This window comes from Triturus cristatus, chromosome 4_1 (assembly GCF_964204655.1).
Source record: "Triturus cristatus chromosome 4_1, aTriCri1.1, whole genome shotgun sequence".
Lineage (NCBI taxonomy): Eukaryota > Metazoa > Chordata > Amphibia > Caudata > Salamandridae > Triturus > Triturus cristatus.
The window spans coordinates 677,440,317-677,456,651 of record NC_140585.1 but is presented as its reverse complement, the minus strand read 5'-3'; the positions used below and the strand labels follow the sequence as shown (position 1 = coordinate 677,456,651).

Below are 16,335 nucleotides of genomic sequence, written 5' to 3'. Positions count from 1 at the left end.
GCAGAATGCGGGGGAGAGATGGGAGCAAAGTATGTGCGAAGGTGGCAAGTGATTCTCGATTATAAAAGTATACAATGCAAAGTGTTGAGGGGATGTGCCGGACAGACTTGAGTATGCAGAGCACAGACATTTACATGTCAACATACACTGATGGTCTATTGAGTGAAGTCGACAGTGGGCGCAACCATGATAATACAGTCAGTAGGGAAGATTACGAAAACATAGCGCGTACGTGCCTCCTCCCCAGCCCCCCAAATCTTTAGCGTAGTGGTCTGGCTCGGGGTACGCAAGGCTAGCGTACAGGGTATGAATAAAAGGCACGTTTCTCTGGGTGTGGTTCTCTTCCGGAATGGCGATCATGTCTGTCAGGTCTGCACAGCTTACACCGCCACGAGGCTGACGCCGTGAGCGAAGGTGGCTGCGGGAATAATGCGCTCAGCCTGCTGTTACGCAGAAACCGTCATGGCCGCTGCGACGCACATATGTCCCACAGTTCACCTTTCGAAACAGTCATATGTGAAATGGGGCCCACCAGGTGCCGGCGGAAGCTTTTGGGCTGAGGTCCGTGAGCTGGGAAGGCTCCTGAGATCAACGCTGGCTACCGCGACACAGGCAGACAGCGCCCAGCCTGAGGCCCAGCACCGTGAAGTGCTCTGTATACTACTAACGCAGTAGTCGAAGAGGTACCAACAGTGGAACGGTGTCTTGTTAGAACTGCATCTGAGAGTGCAGATGAAGGTACTCCTTTCGACCAGCTGTAACCAACCAACTCTAGGTCCCAACAGTGGAACAGTGTCTTGATCCCACAATGGACGATGTTAGAACTACATCTGATAGTGGAGATGAAGGTACTCCCTTCGACCAGGTGCAAGCAACACTAGGTCCCAACAGTGGAACGGTGTCTTGATCCCACAATAGACGATGTCCGATATTACCTGCTGCTGTGTTTTCACAGAACTCCCTCCGTTGAGGTGCATCAGACTCTGTGCTTCCGCAGCGAAGTGCTGCACATGATTATGGAGCTTGGTTGACACCAGTCGGAGTACACCGCGGTATAGCAGGTCCGAACTGTGGAACGGGGTCTTGATCCCAGAATGGACGATGGTAGAACTGCATCTGAGAGTGCAGATGAAGGTACTCCCTTCGACCAGGTGTAACCAACTCTAGGTCCCAACAGTGGAACGGTGTCTTGATCCCACAATGGACGATGTCCGATATTACCTGCTGCTTGTGTGTTTTCACAGAAGTCCCTCCGTTGAGGTGCATCAGACTCTGTGCTGCACATGATCATTGGGCTTGGCTGACTGCAGTCGGTGGAGTACACCGCGGTACAGCAGGTCCGAACAGTGAAACGAGGTCTTGAGTCTACAATGTACAATGTTAGAACTGCATCTGAGAATGGAGATGAAGGTACTCCCTTCGAACAGGTGCAACCAACTCTACGGCCCAACAGTGGAACGGTGTCTTGATCCCAAAATGGACGATGTATGATATTACGTGCTGCTTGGTTTCCCTCCGTTGAGGTGCATCAGACTCTTTGCTTCCGTAGCTAACAGCTGCACATGATTATTGGGCTTGGTTGACTGCAGTCGGTGGAGTAGACCGCGGTACAGCAGGTCCGAACAGTGGAACGGGGTCTTGATCCCACAATGGACTATGTTAGAACTGTATCTGAGAGTGGAGATGAAGGTACTCCCTGCGACCAGGTGCAAGCAACACTCGGTCCCAACAGTGGAACGCTGTCTTGATCCCGCAATGGACGATGTTAGAACTGTATCTGAGAGTGGAGATGAAGGTAGTCCCTTCGACCAGGTGCACCCAACTTTAGGTCCCAACAGTGGAACGGTGTCTTGATCCCAAAATGGACGATGTCCGAAATTACTTGCTGCTTGGTTTTGAGAGAACCCCCTCCATTGAGGTGCATCATACTCTGTGCTTCCGTAGCTAACTGCTGCACATGATTATTGGGCTTGGTTGACTGCAGTCGGTGGAGTACACCGTGGTACAGCAGGTCGGAACAGTGAAACAGGGTCTTGATTCAGTGTTTGAGGATGTCAGAAGTTAAAGTTTGTGATGATTTCTGTGTACCCACTCCGATCAGGTGCAACCAACTGTGTGCTTCCGAATCCAACGGCACGAGGCTGTGAGGTGTTAATGACCACTGCCTCTGGCCAACAGTGTGGTCAGCAGGGCTCACAATTCAGATCGAGTGGTGATTGTTCAATTACAGAGTCCAGTAGGCAACTAACTAAACCGTCTATTGAAATATACACAATAGCCTTTTAGTATACTTGCTTGAAGAAGTTATTTAAGATGACTTATAGGTCTAGTACAATGACCAAATTCTTCTTGGTAGTGGTAAAGAACACTGAATAACAGTGTACACAGTGGACAGCAGAGATCGCAATTCGAATTGTTTGGATTTATTCATTGCAGAGTTTTGTGCAATTTATGTTGTTGTATTTTGTGAAGAGGACGTGAGAAAAAGTATTCATGGAAGACTGTGCTCACTACTGCTTTCAATATACACTGCAGACAGCAGTGTTCACAATTCAGATCGAATCGCTATTGTAGATGACGCAGTCCTGTAGGCAACAGACATTGCTCCTAGTACGGCCCGCCCGCAGCATCACTGGCTGTGCACATGCTGAATGCTTTTGATGTGGCTATCTAAGTGCACTAGACCTAATGGACCCTCTATGATACAACCTTTTTGTGTATTATTTCAGATCTACTGCCTGTATCTTAGTATACCACAAGTTATGTTTTTTTTACGATAGAATCTTTTCTGTATTATTTCACATCTAGTGTCCCTACCTTACTGCAGCACAAACTATTGACTCTTATTATTGAATCTGTGTGTGTGATCCAATGATTACTGTTGGAGTTGATGCTAGCAGCAACCATTCCCGGAGGGCTGGTTTACACTCACCCCACACGCATCCAGCACAGACGTCACTGGATATGTGACCCTGGTAATAAAAAGGAGTCGAGCGCACGTGCCCGTACCCACTTCCACTATCTATCTGTGTCCGTGTGTTCATTATGTATGCATGACACTGCCCCTGGGCCGTACCACATTACATTGTGCTGTGGACAGCGTATGCAAACATGTTACCTCTGGCAGTGGGGAAAAGTTCTGTTATGTAGCTTTTAGATGCATTGCTATCACAGGTGGAAGGCTGCTTTACAGAGCATGAGTATTGATGAAGATGATAGTTGCATGTTGTGTGTACTGTCAGATATGTGTACATAGCAAAAAGTTTTCAAAAAAGCTCTGTACGCAGAAGGAGTCTCTCATCAAACGTTGTAGAGAGAATGGCGAAAATGGGTGGGGTCCTCCAACTTTTACAATGGGAAATGTTATGAACCAATCAAATGCTTTTCTTTAAGGTCACATGGCAATCGCGCAGCGAGCGCGCAAGGAGGCCGCACCCGACGCGATTTTGAGAAAATATTACCATAATAGAAGTTTATTACAGTTTGAAATATATAAATGTTTAAAATATTTTAGATTATCGCTTGATCTCATATACACTTTAAACTTATTTAGATATAGTTTTGAGACGAGAAAAAAAAGAATGCGGGAATTGCGTTCCACCATACGTCTATGACGTAACACAGGGCCTGGCAGCGTGCACTCCTCGCATACGCAACGCGCAGTGGGCATGACCCCATACGTACATGACGTAAGGCGCGGCTTGGTATTGCATACCCGTCGCATACCAAAGTAGCAGATGGCGCAACCACATACGTATATGATGTTACGCGGGACGCAGTGCCACGAACCAGTCAGATACGAAATGCGCATCCTTTACGAGTTTAGCAATATGGCGGATAGGATTCGCGTGCTGATGGAGCTTGGGACACTACCGGTACGGGACTTCAGTTTTCTCAACAAAAAAACACGATATACATACTTTTTTTTGAAGATATAAAACATTACATATTTTTCAAATTAAAAACAAAAGGATAATAGAGTTCCAAAATATTACAAAAAAATAGAAAAAATATAGGTTTTATAAATATTAAAATATGAAATTACCATTTAAAAAAATCTTTGAAATTTACTGAAAAGCCATAGGATTTACAGATGTTCTAGTTAGGAATTAGCATTTAAAAAAACCTTAGAAATTCACCTAAAAAACCATAGGTTTTAGGGACGTTTTAGTTAGTTGGATATTTGACTCATATAAAACCAGAGAAATTCGCCCGTTATAGTTAGTTGAGCCAACTAGAACTTGCGCGCCCGTAATGCACTGATGATGACGTCACATATTACTTCACTCATGACATGGTCAGTGACATCACTGATGACATCTCAAATGACATCACTGATGACATCATCCACCTGATAATCTGATGCACAAACTGATGGCCTAATATAAACTTTGATACACGCACTCTAAAATACAGACTACCATTTTTGAAACCAGACACAACAATGGCAGATACTACATACCACCCACTATTTGCTAGGTCTACACTCACATCCGCTCACTTATACATGCAGTAACTCATCAATACAGTACTATAAAATGCACCCATACACCTATACATACAATTACAGTCCGCCACCCATCCATAGTTACTCACACACCTAGTCAGTCATGCAAAGAATCACTCACATACCCATTTACTCATGTATACAGTTATACACACCAACTGCGTTATTTATACACACACCGCATCACTTATTTATGCAGATACTAACACATATTTACTGTCTTATACAATCACTTATACAAGCAGACACTTTTATACACCCACTCCTTCAAATAACTTACTCTCATGTATAGTCATTTATATACTCCAACACTCACATATACTGCCTTAAAACATATGTAGTTACTCACACATATACCAGTGAGACATTCATTCACTCACCAACACTCCCCATACAGCCCTTCCCAGATGTACTTTTGAATCCATACAACCAGTGAATCACCCACTCAGACATGTATGCACAGAGTCACACACACCCCCACCCACACAGACACTCAGGCACTCATACAGATACTCAGACAACAAATCAATAACCCATATAGACACTCATGTAGCTACTCACCAACCCATGCAGCCGCGTATGCACCAACAGACACAAATACAGACTTTCACACAGTTTAGTCACTAACCCATACATTCAGTAACAAATGTTCAATCACTCAGTTATACAGTCAGGCATGCACCTACTAAATAATCCATTCAGGGACTTGTAAATTCACTCTTTCTTCAATACACCTTGGCATAGATATATATGAAAAATATTTAAACTTTACAGAAACACACATTCACTGGATGATGTCAATAGTGATGTCATTTGAGATGTCAGTGATGGTCATCAGTGATGCCACTGACCATGTCATGAGTGATGTAATATGTGACATCATCCCCAGTGCATTGAGGGTGCACGAGTTATAGTTAGCTCAACTAACTATAACGGGAGAATTTCTCTGGTTTTATATGAGTCAAATGTCTAACTAACTATAACGTCCCGGAAACCTATGGTTTTTGCAGTGAATTTCTAAGGTTTTTTAAATGCTAATTCCTAACTATAACGTCTGTAAAACCTATGGTTTTTTCAGTGAATATATATAGATATGTGTGCCGAGAAGGCTTCCTCTGCAGTAACGAACCCCCTCTTCACCTTTTGGCGGAAGTGACAGGAAGCTAGGTCTGGTGTTTCACGCCTGATTTTGGATGTAGTCTCGGAGGTGTGCATTGCTCAGTGGTAACCAAATCAGTCAAGTATATTGAGCTCAACCGCCATGACCGTGGACGCACTACGTAGTCGTGAAGCAGCGGCTGAATTGATGTTTGACGATGCCCCCATTACATCGCAACAAGTATTTGGACCAAGTAGCCCATCTCAAGGGGGCAACACAAGTGTTAGAGATACGTTTAAAATTTTTTAAAAATTAATGCGCATGGAACAAGCAAATTGGTGGGCGCATAAGTCACTGGGCCGCTAATTACAGGTTGGACGTATTCCTAGAGGGTTACGTATCATGATTGCCCCCAGTTACAAAAACCCAGATCCACTGATGTTACGTGACTGGGCGGATTGTAACCTTGAATCTTCAAGACGACTTGTCGAAATACTTTTAAAGTATGCCGAGAGCAACCGTATTAAACTGCAAGAACAAATTGATGAATTGAACTGTGAAATCATGAAACTAGAGGTTACTCTCACCATTAACAAATATCGAGATGAAATGACTGTCAGATTGGCCAAAGAAGAAGAAATTATTAAAAAAGTAAAGCTTACAAGTTTCAGCGCGACAAACAAGACTATGAGCAGGGCCAAGTCTTTACATTTGCTAAAAGATATGAGTCACCTAAAATCGCTAAACAAACTGCCCAACGTGACAATGCACAGTCTAGCGGGAGGGAGGCAACAGTTTTATCGACATCGGCCTCCGATTTAAGTTCTGCAGTCAAAAGTGAGGTGGGGTTTCACAAATTCTCACTAGCAGAGGAGGTAAATTGTCTCAAGACAGGACAGAAAACAAACTCCGAGACCTCGCAAACAAGTGTCACAACAAGACAAAAACGTAACGCAAAACGAAGAGAAAGGCGCAAATGTAAGCGGAGGAATTATCAACAAGAGACCACAGTACAAAAAGAGAGGGCAACAGAAGTAAAGCACAAAATGAATACTATGGTAAACTTAACGCCCATGAATCCAACGAAAGCTGAAATACAATTGTTGGAATTAGGACTCTCATATTGCCCTGAAAGGAACTTTGATTTCACAAGAACTCGAGTTGATGTTTATCAATTTATTCGCAAGCTGAAACTTAAAAAATATATTTTGACCAATGACCGTAACAATACAACATCTACACAACTTGAAACTAGGAACAAACAACCCGCCAGCATGCTGACGGCAGGGGATGCTGACCTGTTGGCAAATTTACTATCATTAGCGGAAGAGTGTGCAGTCACAGGTAATAACGTGGGTAGCACGAGTGGCAATACTTATGGCACAGCAAGAACTCATTTCAAACGGAAATCTACCTTTCAACCGATGACAGCAAGAGACTCCTTGGATATCTTCAGAGAACTGTTGACTGCAGAAATCAAAAGCCTTAAATTTAAAACTGCCAGGATGAAAAAGAAATACAGGTATCAACAGAACGAGTACAACAAGTTGATGGCAAAACTACAAAAAAATTAACCAATAATTGTCCGCAACTCAGACAAGGGAGGCAATATTGTTATTTGGTCTCGCCATGAATACATGAAAGAGGCGTCATTACAACTCGAAGATATTAATTGTTACAAGAGATGTAACATGCAGATAGTCAGAATGTCATGGAATTAATTTTATAACAAACTAAATGTATGTCGCAGTGCGGGGTTGTTAAGTATGCAGGAACTAAAATTCATGAAAAATTAACATCCGATAATGCCTTTCATCTATTTGATCCCTTATCTGCATAAAAATGTATCAACACCCCCTGGCAGACCCATAATTTCTGCAAGAGGAGGCAGGGATGTGGAATTCCTATAGCCCGACGCCCAGGACATATTGTTTGGGGTCAAGGGCAACAAGTTTTAATGTGCATTTTGTCCTTTGGACAAGCAGGCCCAACCCCCTGCAGCACAAACCCTTTGGCTGCCAGTTTGCAGTACCCCATTAAGGATCAGGGAAGGGCACTGCCTGCAGTTAAGTTAATATTTGTATGCATATGTTAATGCTGTTCAAACTTGTATTTATGGTTCATTAATTGAAAGCCTTTATTATTAGGGTGAGCGCTCTCAGTAAATGTAAGTTCTGACTGCACTACTGACAGTGGTTCCAGTATAAAAATGTGTACAAACGGTTTCAAAGTTTAGCAATATGAGGCTATGCATAATGCTCCCAGAATGCTCTCTGATTAGATGCAAATATTTGCAGACGCTTGAAAGCAAGATTATTGGTTCTTTGCTATCAATATAAAATGTTACTAAAAAATGAAAGTAGGAACCTTTTTTTTTTGCTAAACTGCTGTAAAATTTTAGGTACCATTTCTTTGCAGCATCATTTAGTAAAATGTGTTGATGCATGCTAGTATTTCCCCAAAATATTCATATTAGAAAATCAGTGTAACCAGTTTCAATAAGATTTTGGGAAACCTAAAAATAAACAAGCATTGGCAAAGCCAATAGGTCTGAAATGGTGGTCAGATTTTTAGTTTTGGCAATGTGTGACTTATGTTGGCATGGTTTTTGTAAAACCTTATTGATGTGAGAGCTGCTGGACCCTCACCATTATAACAAACATTGGCAAAAGCAAAAATTGTTTCTGGTCTCAAAAAAGCACACACTGCCACATTAGTTACTGGCACTGAACAAAACTAATGTGTGTGCCGATATGCTCCTTGTGAAAGAGCAGAATGCTGTCACTCACTGTGAAGCCAGCCGATACAGAGAGAGAGAGCGAGAGAGAGAGAGAATTTTAATAAATACAAAAGGTCATGGTTAGCGCCAGACCAAACTAGGGGCCCAATTATTAAAGAAAGTCTCAAAAGTGCACCCTTGGTATATGTCCTTGAATTAAGGGCAGCTATACGGCTTTCGTGAATTCACAAGAATTTACAGCAGTAGGGCAAGAGATAGTACTCCTAGAAAATATTTGTGAACTGCATTTTAGCACCTGTTTGCAAGTTTATTTTCCCTCTATCCACTTTTTTCCCATTTCTGGAAGAAGGTTTACTTCTGCCATTGTCAGGAGTAAATTTCCAACATTTCTCAGTATTGGAAAAGATTAGAGAAGAGTTGTTGAAAACCCTTAAAACAAGTTAGTAGGTTCGCACAGACTCAAAAGGATATTCCAACCCTTAAACTATTGTTTACCACTACCTTCGGTCGCAGTATGTAGATCTGCGGAAACGTAGCAACATAAAGGAATTGCTAGTATTCAAACACTACTGTGATATGTGCCCTGGCATAATCAGAGAGGCTATATAAGAGCTCTTATATAATGAGATTGCTGCCATAATTTGTGGCCGCACAACATGGCACCAATGGGACAAGTGGATTTTGTTACAGGACAAGTAGATTTATGAAGCAACCTGCCCCATGGACAAGTAGATATTTTAATAAATTCCACACCCCTGGGAGGTCTGTTAGAAAATACCTCTAAATATATAGACTTCTTGCAGGAATATGTTAAAAAGTTGCCTTTTGTACAGGATTCGGGAGACTTTTTGAGAATATTGAATAAATTCAAATGGGACTCCAGCTACATTTTAATGTGCCTAGATGTAACGTCATTGTACACATGTATTCACCACAAGGACGTAATCAGAGCCATAGAACATTATTTGAGTTCAAGACGACTACAATTATGTCATCATAACAGAATGTTGATTACTATGTCAACATATTGTCTTAACAATTATTTTCTATTTTTAAATCAGGTTTTTCAGCAAATAAGAGGAGTGGCTATGGGGGTTTGCTTTTCCCCTAGCTAGTCCTGCTTCCTTATGGTTTGGTGGGAGGAAATGATTTTTAACAGAGAACACAAAGCAGTTGTAGATGGTCATGTAAAACTATGGCTATGTTATATTGATGATTTATTTGTTGTATGGCATGGTACAGAGCAGTCAGCCCAAGAATTTGTAAATATGATCAATCAAAACGACATCAACCTTCACCTTACTGCCATCAGCAGCAGTACCCCTGTATATTTTTGGGATGTAGAGGTGTATATCAAAAACCAAAAAATAGAGACAAAGCTGTACCGTAAACCAACTGCCGGCAACAGCTTACTGTATGCAACTAGTCATCATCCTCGGCATTTAATCCAAAGTATACCTTATGGAGAGATGCTGAGAATACATCGTGCATGTAGTTATGTATGTGATCTTGCAGAGACCCAACACTCTAGTAAAATAAGATTTCTGGAACGCGGCTACGATGAAAAGACAATACATATAGCCATAAAAAAAGCTAATGGTTTGGACAGAAATACCTTACTAGACAACTATGAGAGAAAACAAAGGACAGCTGACGCTACGGAGTCTGAGACTAGGCTTATTCTCACTTACAGTCGTCAGCATAACTCTTTACGAAAGATTGTTAACATAAATTGGCCAGTGGTTAGAAGTGATCCAGTATTGGGCAGTGTGCTGCCCAAACATCCCTGCATTACATTCAGAAAATCCAAATCTATGCGGTATTCACTGGTCAAAAATAGTCCAGAATTATTAACATCAGCAAACTGGCTCACTGCCTGCAAAATATTTATCAAATGCAATAACTGTCGGGCATGTAACTATGCAGTGAATAAAACAACATACAAAACGCCATTTTCTGAGTAAAATGTTAAGATCACCAAATTCCTTACTTGTCGCACAGAGTTTGTTGTCTATGTGTTGAGTTGCTCTAGTGGGTTGCAGTATGTGGGCAGTACCAAGTTACAGGCCCACAAATGTATATTGCAACACATGAGAGCAATTACCAACAATGATCCAACATACCCAATAGCTCACCACTTTAAAGACATATATAACAATGACCTTAAACACCTTACATATTTCTTGATTGATTTCATCCCAACATCTAGACGTGGGGGTAATAGAGAGGCGAAATTAAGACGTCTAGAAACACAATATATTGTTGAACTTGACACTAAGACCCCCAATGGACATAACTCAAGTGAGGATTTTTATACACGGCTATAAGAAGTGTATAAGGATAATCATAATGTTCAAGTTGGGTGTATGATCATTCAGGTTATTGTTCCGACTAAACATTATTTTCTCAACACTGATAGTTTTTAGGTAAAAATTATCTCTTAATCTCTGGTTTAAAGCCTTTTCAAACTTAATCTTATTTATGTTCAGGAACAGGGATCTGTTCCTAGGTAGCACTTTTTTCTCTTGTTTTTACAAACACTTTAACTTGCACTGGAGACTGACATGGAAAAATGGTTACACTGTAATTGATATTATATCTTATGGGTCAAGCACATGTGACTGCCACAAGAGGTCGGGCTCAAACTTCGTGATTTTCAATGTATTATACAGACATCGAATAAATTGCTGTCACCCCATCCTCTTTTAAACATATGAATTTTACATCAATGTTTTTAAGTACTATGGTTTTTAAAGATGCAATTTGGATATACATATATGACATTTTTATGTATTTATATGGAAATGTTTTTTGATGTATTTAAACATGCATTATTTAAATGGATTTAACCTAGCATTATGTATATTTATATATAAAAATATAAATGTTATTTATAATATAAATATTTATGGCAGTCTTTGTACAAATTGAAAGGCAATTTTTGCACAAAACTGGCCAAAAAAGATAAACGTGTATTTTTTCTATGTCTATGCATTGGTTATCACGTGTATGGCACCTTGCACTTTAAATGTAGTATCTGGGATTCAGTAATGCGTCATGTGATCAAGGCCGTGTCAGCGATTGTGGTGTCTTGAGCAATAAACTTTTCACGCACAAACACTGGGTTCGTGTTCCGTCCTTTCCCAGAGAAGGGAATCAACAAAGTCATACAACAAAGACTATATGTGTAGAGATCAACGTTTAGATTGAATAAGTTAAATACAGCATAAGGGAAAGTCAGTATCTAAGGGCATAGGACGCTAGAGCGTGCGACCAATATGCCCACTAGGGCAATGATATGTTTATTTAGGTGTGTCTTTTTTGCCCGCAGAGGTAAAAAATTTGTGAATAGGTTGAAAGACCTTTAATTTAGAATGCTCCCTGAAACGCAACCATTTGGTGAAGCTCAATGGTATGCAATGTATGAAATCTATTGTTGAAAAAAACGTCCTGTTTCGTAAACGAAAGTCAGACAGGAAGTCGATAAATTGGTTAAATGTGTTTTTGTAATATACATTAATTCACAGGCCACGATTAGTCAAATACGATCTTTAATCTCGGCTGTCAAAAGCGGCTTTATATTTAGATAAAGAATGTTTTCTTTATAGTTGAAGTCTGTTTTCACTATCTATGTAATGTCGAGTCACATGTTGATTTAAGGAAATGAAAATTCACTCACGGCACTCGTGATCAAGGGACTGGGTCCCGAAACGCATCGAGTTGCCTAATTTTGCTAAATAAAACTACTGCTTGAGAAGCCTGCCTGTGTCCGCGGTTGCTGATTTCCTTGGAGGGTGACAGCGCGAGTTGCGGTGTTACGAGGCTCGCCCCCTCACCACGGACCGCCGTCGCAAGTGGCGAGGTCATGGTGATTTCAGCTTTTCGCACTGAGTTTGTTTGACACTTTTGCAAAAGCCGATAATCACCCTCAATGCTAAATCCCGGCCCTCTTGAGGTCCAGGCTAGCAGGTATAATATTACTGGAGACTACAAATGAAGGACCTGACACAACAAGAGAGGAAGATCCAGTAGAAGACACAGCAGAGACATGAACAATGTCATGAGAAATGGGAAGCATGAATAGCTGGTCCACTAAAGAGCATCCAGTAACCTCAGAAAAACCATCTGAGGTATTCCATACAACAGCCCCAGTATGAAATGGAAGGAGAAAGCATTCACCTGCCTTCTGAACCTGAAAGCAGAAGAAGGGACAACAATGTTCAAGAGCACTGCCCAGACATTCAAAAACAATCAAGCAAGAATAATCTCACCTATGAGAAAGGAGGTAGAAGGCTCTCTGAAGGATATTTAAGAACAAAAAAGGGGGAAAGGCAAGACTATCATTCTGCCTACTAATTTTCCCTTCTTTTTGCAAAAATCTTGCGACCAGTTCCATAAATTATAATAAATCAGCACAGTCCTGACCCTCCTGCACAGCACCAAAAAGGTGTTGAAAGCCATTTAATACAGCCTACCCCTCCATTGCAGCAAATATATGGTTGAAAAAAAGAACACTTCAGTCCAGCCTTAATCTTGCCATCTCTTGGACCTTGAGGCGAGACATCTTCGGAAGCAACGAAGACGGCCCCATGGATGACCATAAAGCAATTCAGCTTAGAAACTCAGAATCAAACCTTTCCAAATGGTAATTCCTAGACAGAAATGCAAAGTCCCACAAGGTCCACATTTATCCACTTTAGGGCTATGGGAGCCCTAATTACATTAAGTATGGGCAAAATGTTAATACAATCCATCTAATAAATTCCAAACAAGTTTTCAGAAACTGGAACAGGTGCTTTGAAAACCAACTGGTCTCAAACTTGGGATACCGCTTCAGCTGGAAGCCTAGAACATATTTCTCCTTGGGTCCTAATGAACGCCGTTCCTCTATTTTACCACGTTTGCAAATTGTCTGTTCTTCTTGCAGGGAACTTGTAACTACATTTATCAAATCAAATCAAAATACGGTTTATTCGATTTAAGATATTAAATCATAAAAGCACAATAAATTAAAAATATGCATCGTGTCATTTGGGAGCGCGCAACCAAGATGGCCGCGTAGGTGCGAGGCTCCCGAGGACCTCCGCGACCTCCTGAATTAATCCTGGCGATATCCTGTCCTTGTTGAGGGGACTGTGTTGGGGAACCGGAGCTGAGGCGCCACCCGTTTTTTGGGCTCGAATCGGACCCCGAACGCCGGTGGGAGCATCGATCGAAGGTTGCGGCCTTCTCCTCGCCGGCCCCCCGGATTGGAGTAGTGGGGCGATCCGGGGACAAAGTGAATAACAGCGGCGAGCGGGGCTGGGCGACTGGCGTACCCCGCACTTTCACTTTCGCTTTTGCGCCCTCCTAGCTCTCAAGCGGGGTCGGGCTGCGGAGCGGGGTGCGGTGGTGTGGCCTTGTCCAGGAGCCCGGCTGACCCGCCGGCGGTGGGTTGACCCGCGGTTCGGTGGTCGCCCCTGCCCCCCCCCTGGCACCCGTGACTTGGTATAGCGGCCCGTTTGGGGAGCTTGGCACGACGGTGGAAGAGCCAGCATGTCCACCAAACAAGATGGCGACCGGGCGAAGGTGAAGACGACCCGCCGTGGCACGGCGCACCAGGCCAACAGTATGGACCGCTACACGCTCCAGAAGGGTTCTCCGGAGACATCGCGTGCATCCCCGGTGGGCCCGACGGAGGCATCTGCTCATCCGGTGGATCTGACCCTCCGGGACGTCATGGGCGCCATCGCAGAGATGAAGGCCTCGGTGGACCAGCGTTTCGACACCTTAGCGCAAAAAATAGACTCGGTCCTGGTGGATGTGAGCCTTGTGAGGGCAGACTTGTCCAAAACAAACGACCGAGTCGACTCCCTGGCCCACACCACAACGAGCCTCACGACAGACGTGGTGGCCCTCCAGAAGGAGGTGCGCCGGCTTGGCCAGGCGAGCGCCCTGATGGACCGGCGACTGGAGGACTCCGAGGGTCGGGCCCGGAGGAATAATGTCCGTATTGTGGGGGTGCCGGAGGGACGAGAGGCGGAGGCGGCGGATCTTTTCGTGGAAGAGTTGATCCTGGCCCATCTCCAGCCCCGGGGGCTGAGTAAGCTTTTTGCGGTGGAGCGTGCTCACCGGGTCCCCGGGGGCAGACCTAAGACTGGTGCCCCGCCGCGGCCTCTCATTGCCCGGATTTTTAATTTTCGGGACAGAGATGCTATCCTCCAGACCTCCAGGCAACAGGGACCGGTCAAGCTTGACAACATGGAGGTACATTTCTACCCAGACTTTACTCCGGCGGTCCAGAAGCAGCGACAGAGCTTTCTTGGTGTTAAACGTCGCCTAAGGGACCTGAACCTCAAGTACTCAATGCTCTTTCCAGCTAAGCTGAGGGTAGAGGTGGATGGTCGCACGCACTTCTTCGACCGGCCCGAGGCGGCTGGGGACTGGCTGGACACTCTGCCTGGAGATCGGGGCCGGGGGGGCGGGGGGGGCGCGGCTGGCGAGGAGGGCCCGCCGGATAAGAATTGAGGGGTGACTGAATAGGCCTTGCTCTGGACGTTGTTCCTTCACCATTTATTGATTGCGTATGTTCCCCTCCTATGGAGGTCGTGCGGGGTCTGTTGGGGGCTTCCCTCCTCCTCTGGGGGACTAGTTAGTATTTTAGCTATGGGGCGACAGGCACACTGCACTTTGGGGGGGCTGTCTGGGCTCATGCAGGGGTGCAGGGAGGGGGGAGTTCTGTTGGGACCGGGGGGTGGGGGGGGTGTGTTGTTTGTTAGCACCGCAGGGCAAACCCGCTACTATGTTGTTGTTTTTAGGATGCTCGATGGGGGACGACCGATTGTTTCGACGTATGATGGGGGGTAGGGATTTGACTGTGTTGTCATGGAATGTTAACGGCCTGGGGGATAGGATTAAGCGTGGTGTTGTCCTGCAGTACTTAAAACGTATTTCACCAGATGTTGTCTTCCTGCAGGAGACGCACCTTATAGGTAACTCCTTTCATGCAATGAATCGGCGGGGATATCGTTTGGCGGCCCATTCCGGCTTCACCTCGGGCTCGCGGGGGGTGGGTATTATGATCAAGAACTCGCTCCCGTTGGAGATTGATGAGGTGCGCCATGATGAGAGGGGACGCTACACGGTTCTGGTGGGAAGAATGGAGGGTAGATATCAGTGTACGTCCCGCCTGGGTTACAAGCCACCACATTCGCGGACCTGGGGCGCCTCCTTCTGGACCTTCCGAGTGGCCTGCTGGTGGTTGGAGGGGACTTTAATGCGGTAGCCTCTGGGTCTATGGATCGCCATCCCCCTAGGGACCTCCCCCGGGCACAGGCGTGGCTGCCCGGCCTTCTGGACACGCTGGGCCTGGTGGATTGCTGGCGATTAAAGCATCCCGCATTGCGACAGTACACCTTCCACTCGGGTGCCCATGGTAGCCTCTCGCGGCTTGATTACATCCTTGTCCCGGCGGCCCATGCAGGGAGGGTGGGGGAGGTGCGCCATCTGGCGCGGGGTATCTCAGACCACTCCCCATTGTTGTTGCATTTCGATGTCTTCCCGAGGGGGGATGGCAGGGTGGCCCCAATCAATGCATGGTATTTGCGCGACCCCACCATTCGTGCCGATTTGATCAAATCCTTACAGCGATATTTCGACGAGAATGTGGGGTCGGTCTCTTCGGCCATCTCCCTGTGGGAGGCTTTCAAGGTAGTCCTTAGAGGGGAGGCCCTCTCCTTTATCTCCCATGCCCGGCGGCGCGAGCGGGAGGAGGTGACCCGGGTAGAGGCCGAGATTGCAGAACTGGAGGGTGACCTGGGGAGTGGGGTAACAGACGCCAAGTTGCATGTTCTACACCTAAAGCAGGCGGCCTATCGGGCCCTCGTCACGGAGGCGGCCAGGGGCCTCAGTAGAGAGCAGCAGGGGCGATTGTATGATGTGGGTGATAAGGCTGGCAAATTGATTGCGTGGTTGGATAAGAGGGAGAGAGCGAGCCGCGTGGTGCCTTTG

The 16,335-nt window shown here is 44.7% G+C and overlaps 1 protein-coding gene across 3 annotated transcripts in view; it reads right to left on the bottom strand.

Annotated features, from left to right (window-relative positions):
- The window catches only part of ASZ1 (ankyrin repeat, SAM and basic leucine zipper domain containing 1), a 1,654,265-nt gene that overhangs the window by 1,578,455 nt on the left and 59,475 nt on the right, over positions 1–16,335 (bottom strand). The window contains exon 1 of one of the 3 annotated variants that reach the window (XM_085653130.1): positions 7,021–7,071. The exons of the other annotated variants lie outside the window; for them this stretch is intronic. The gene's annotated coding sequence lies outside the window, so the exon portion shown is untranslated. Of the gene's footprint in view, positions 1–7,020; positions 7,072–16,335 lie in introns of those variants that run through there. 3 annotated transcript variants of the gene reach the window in all.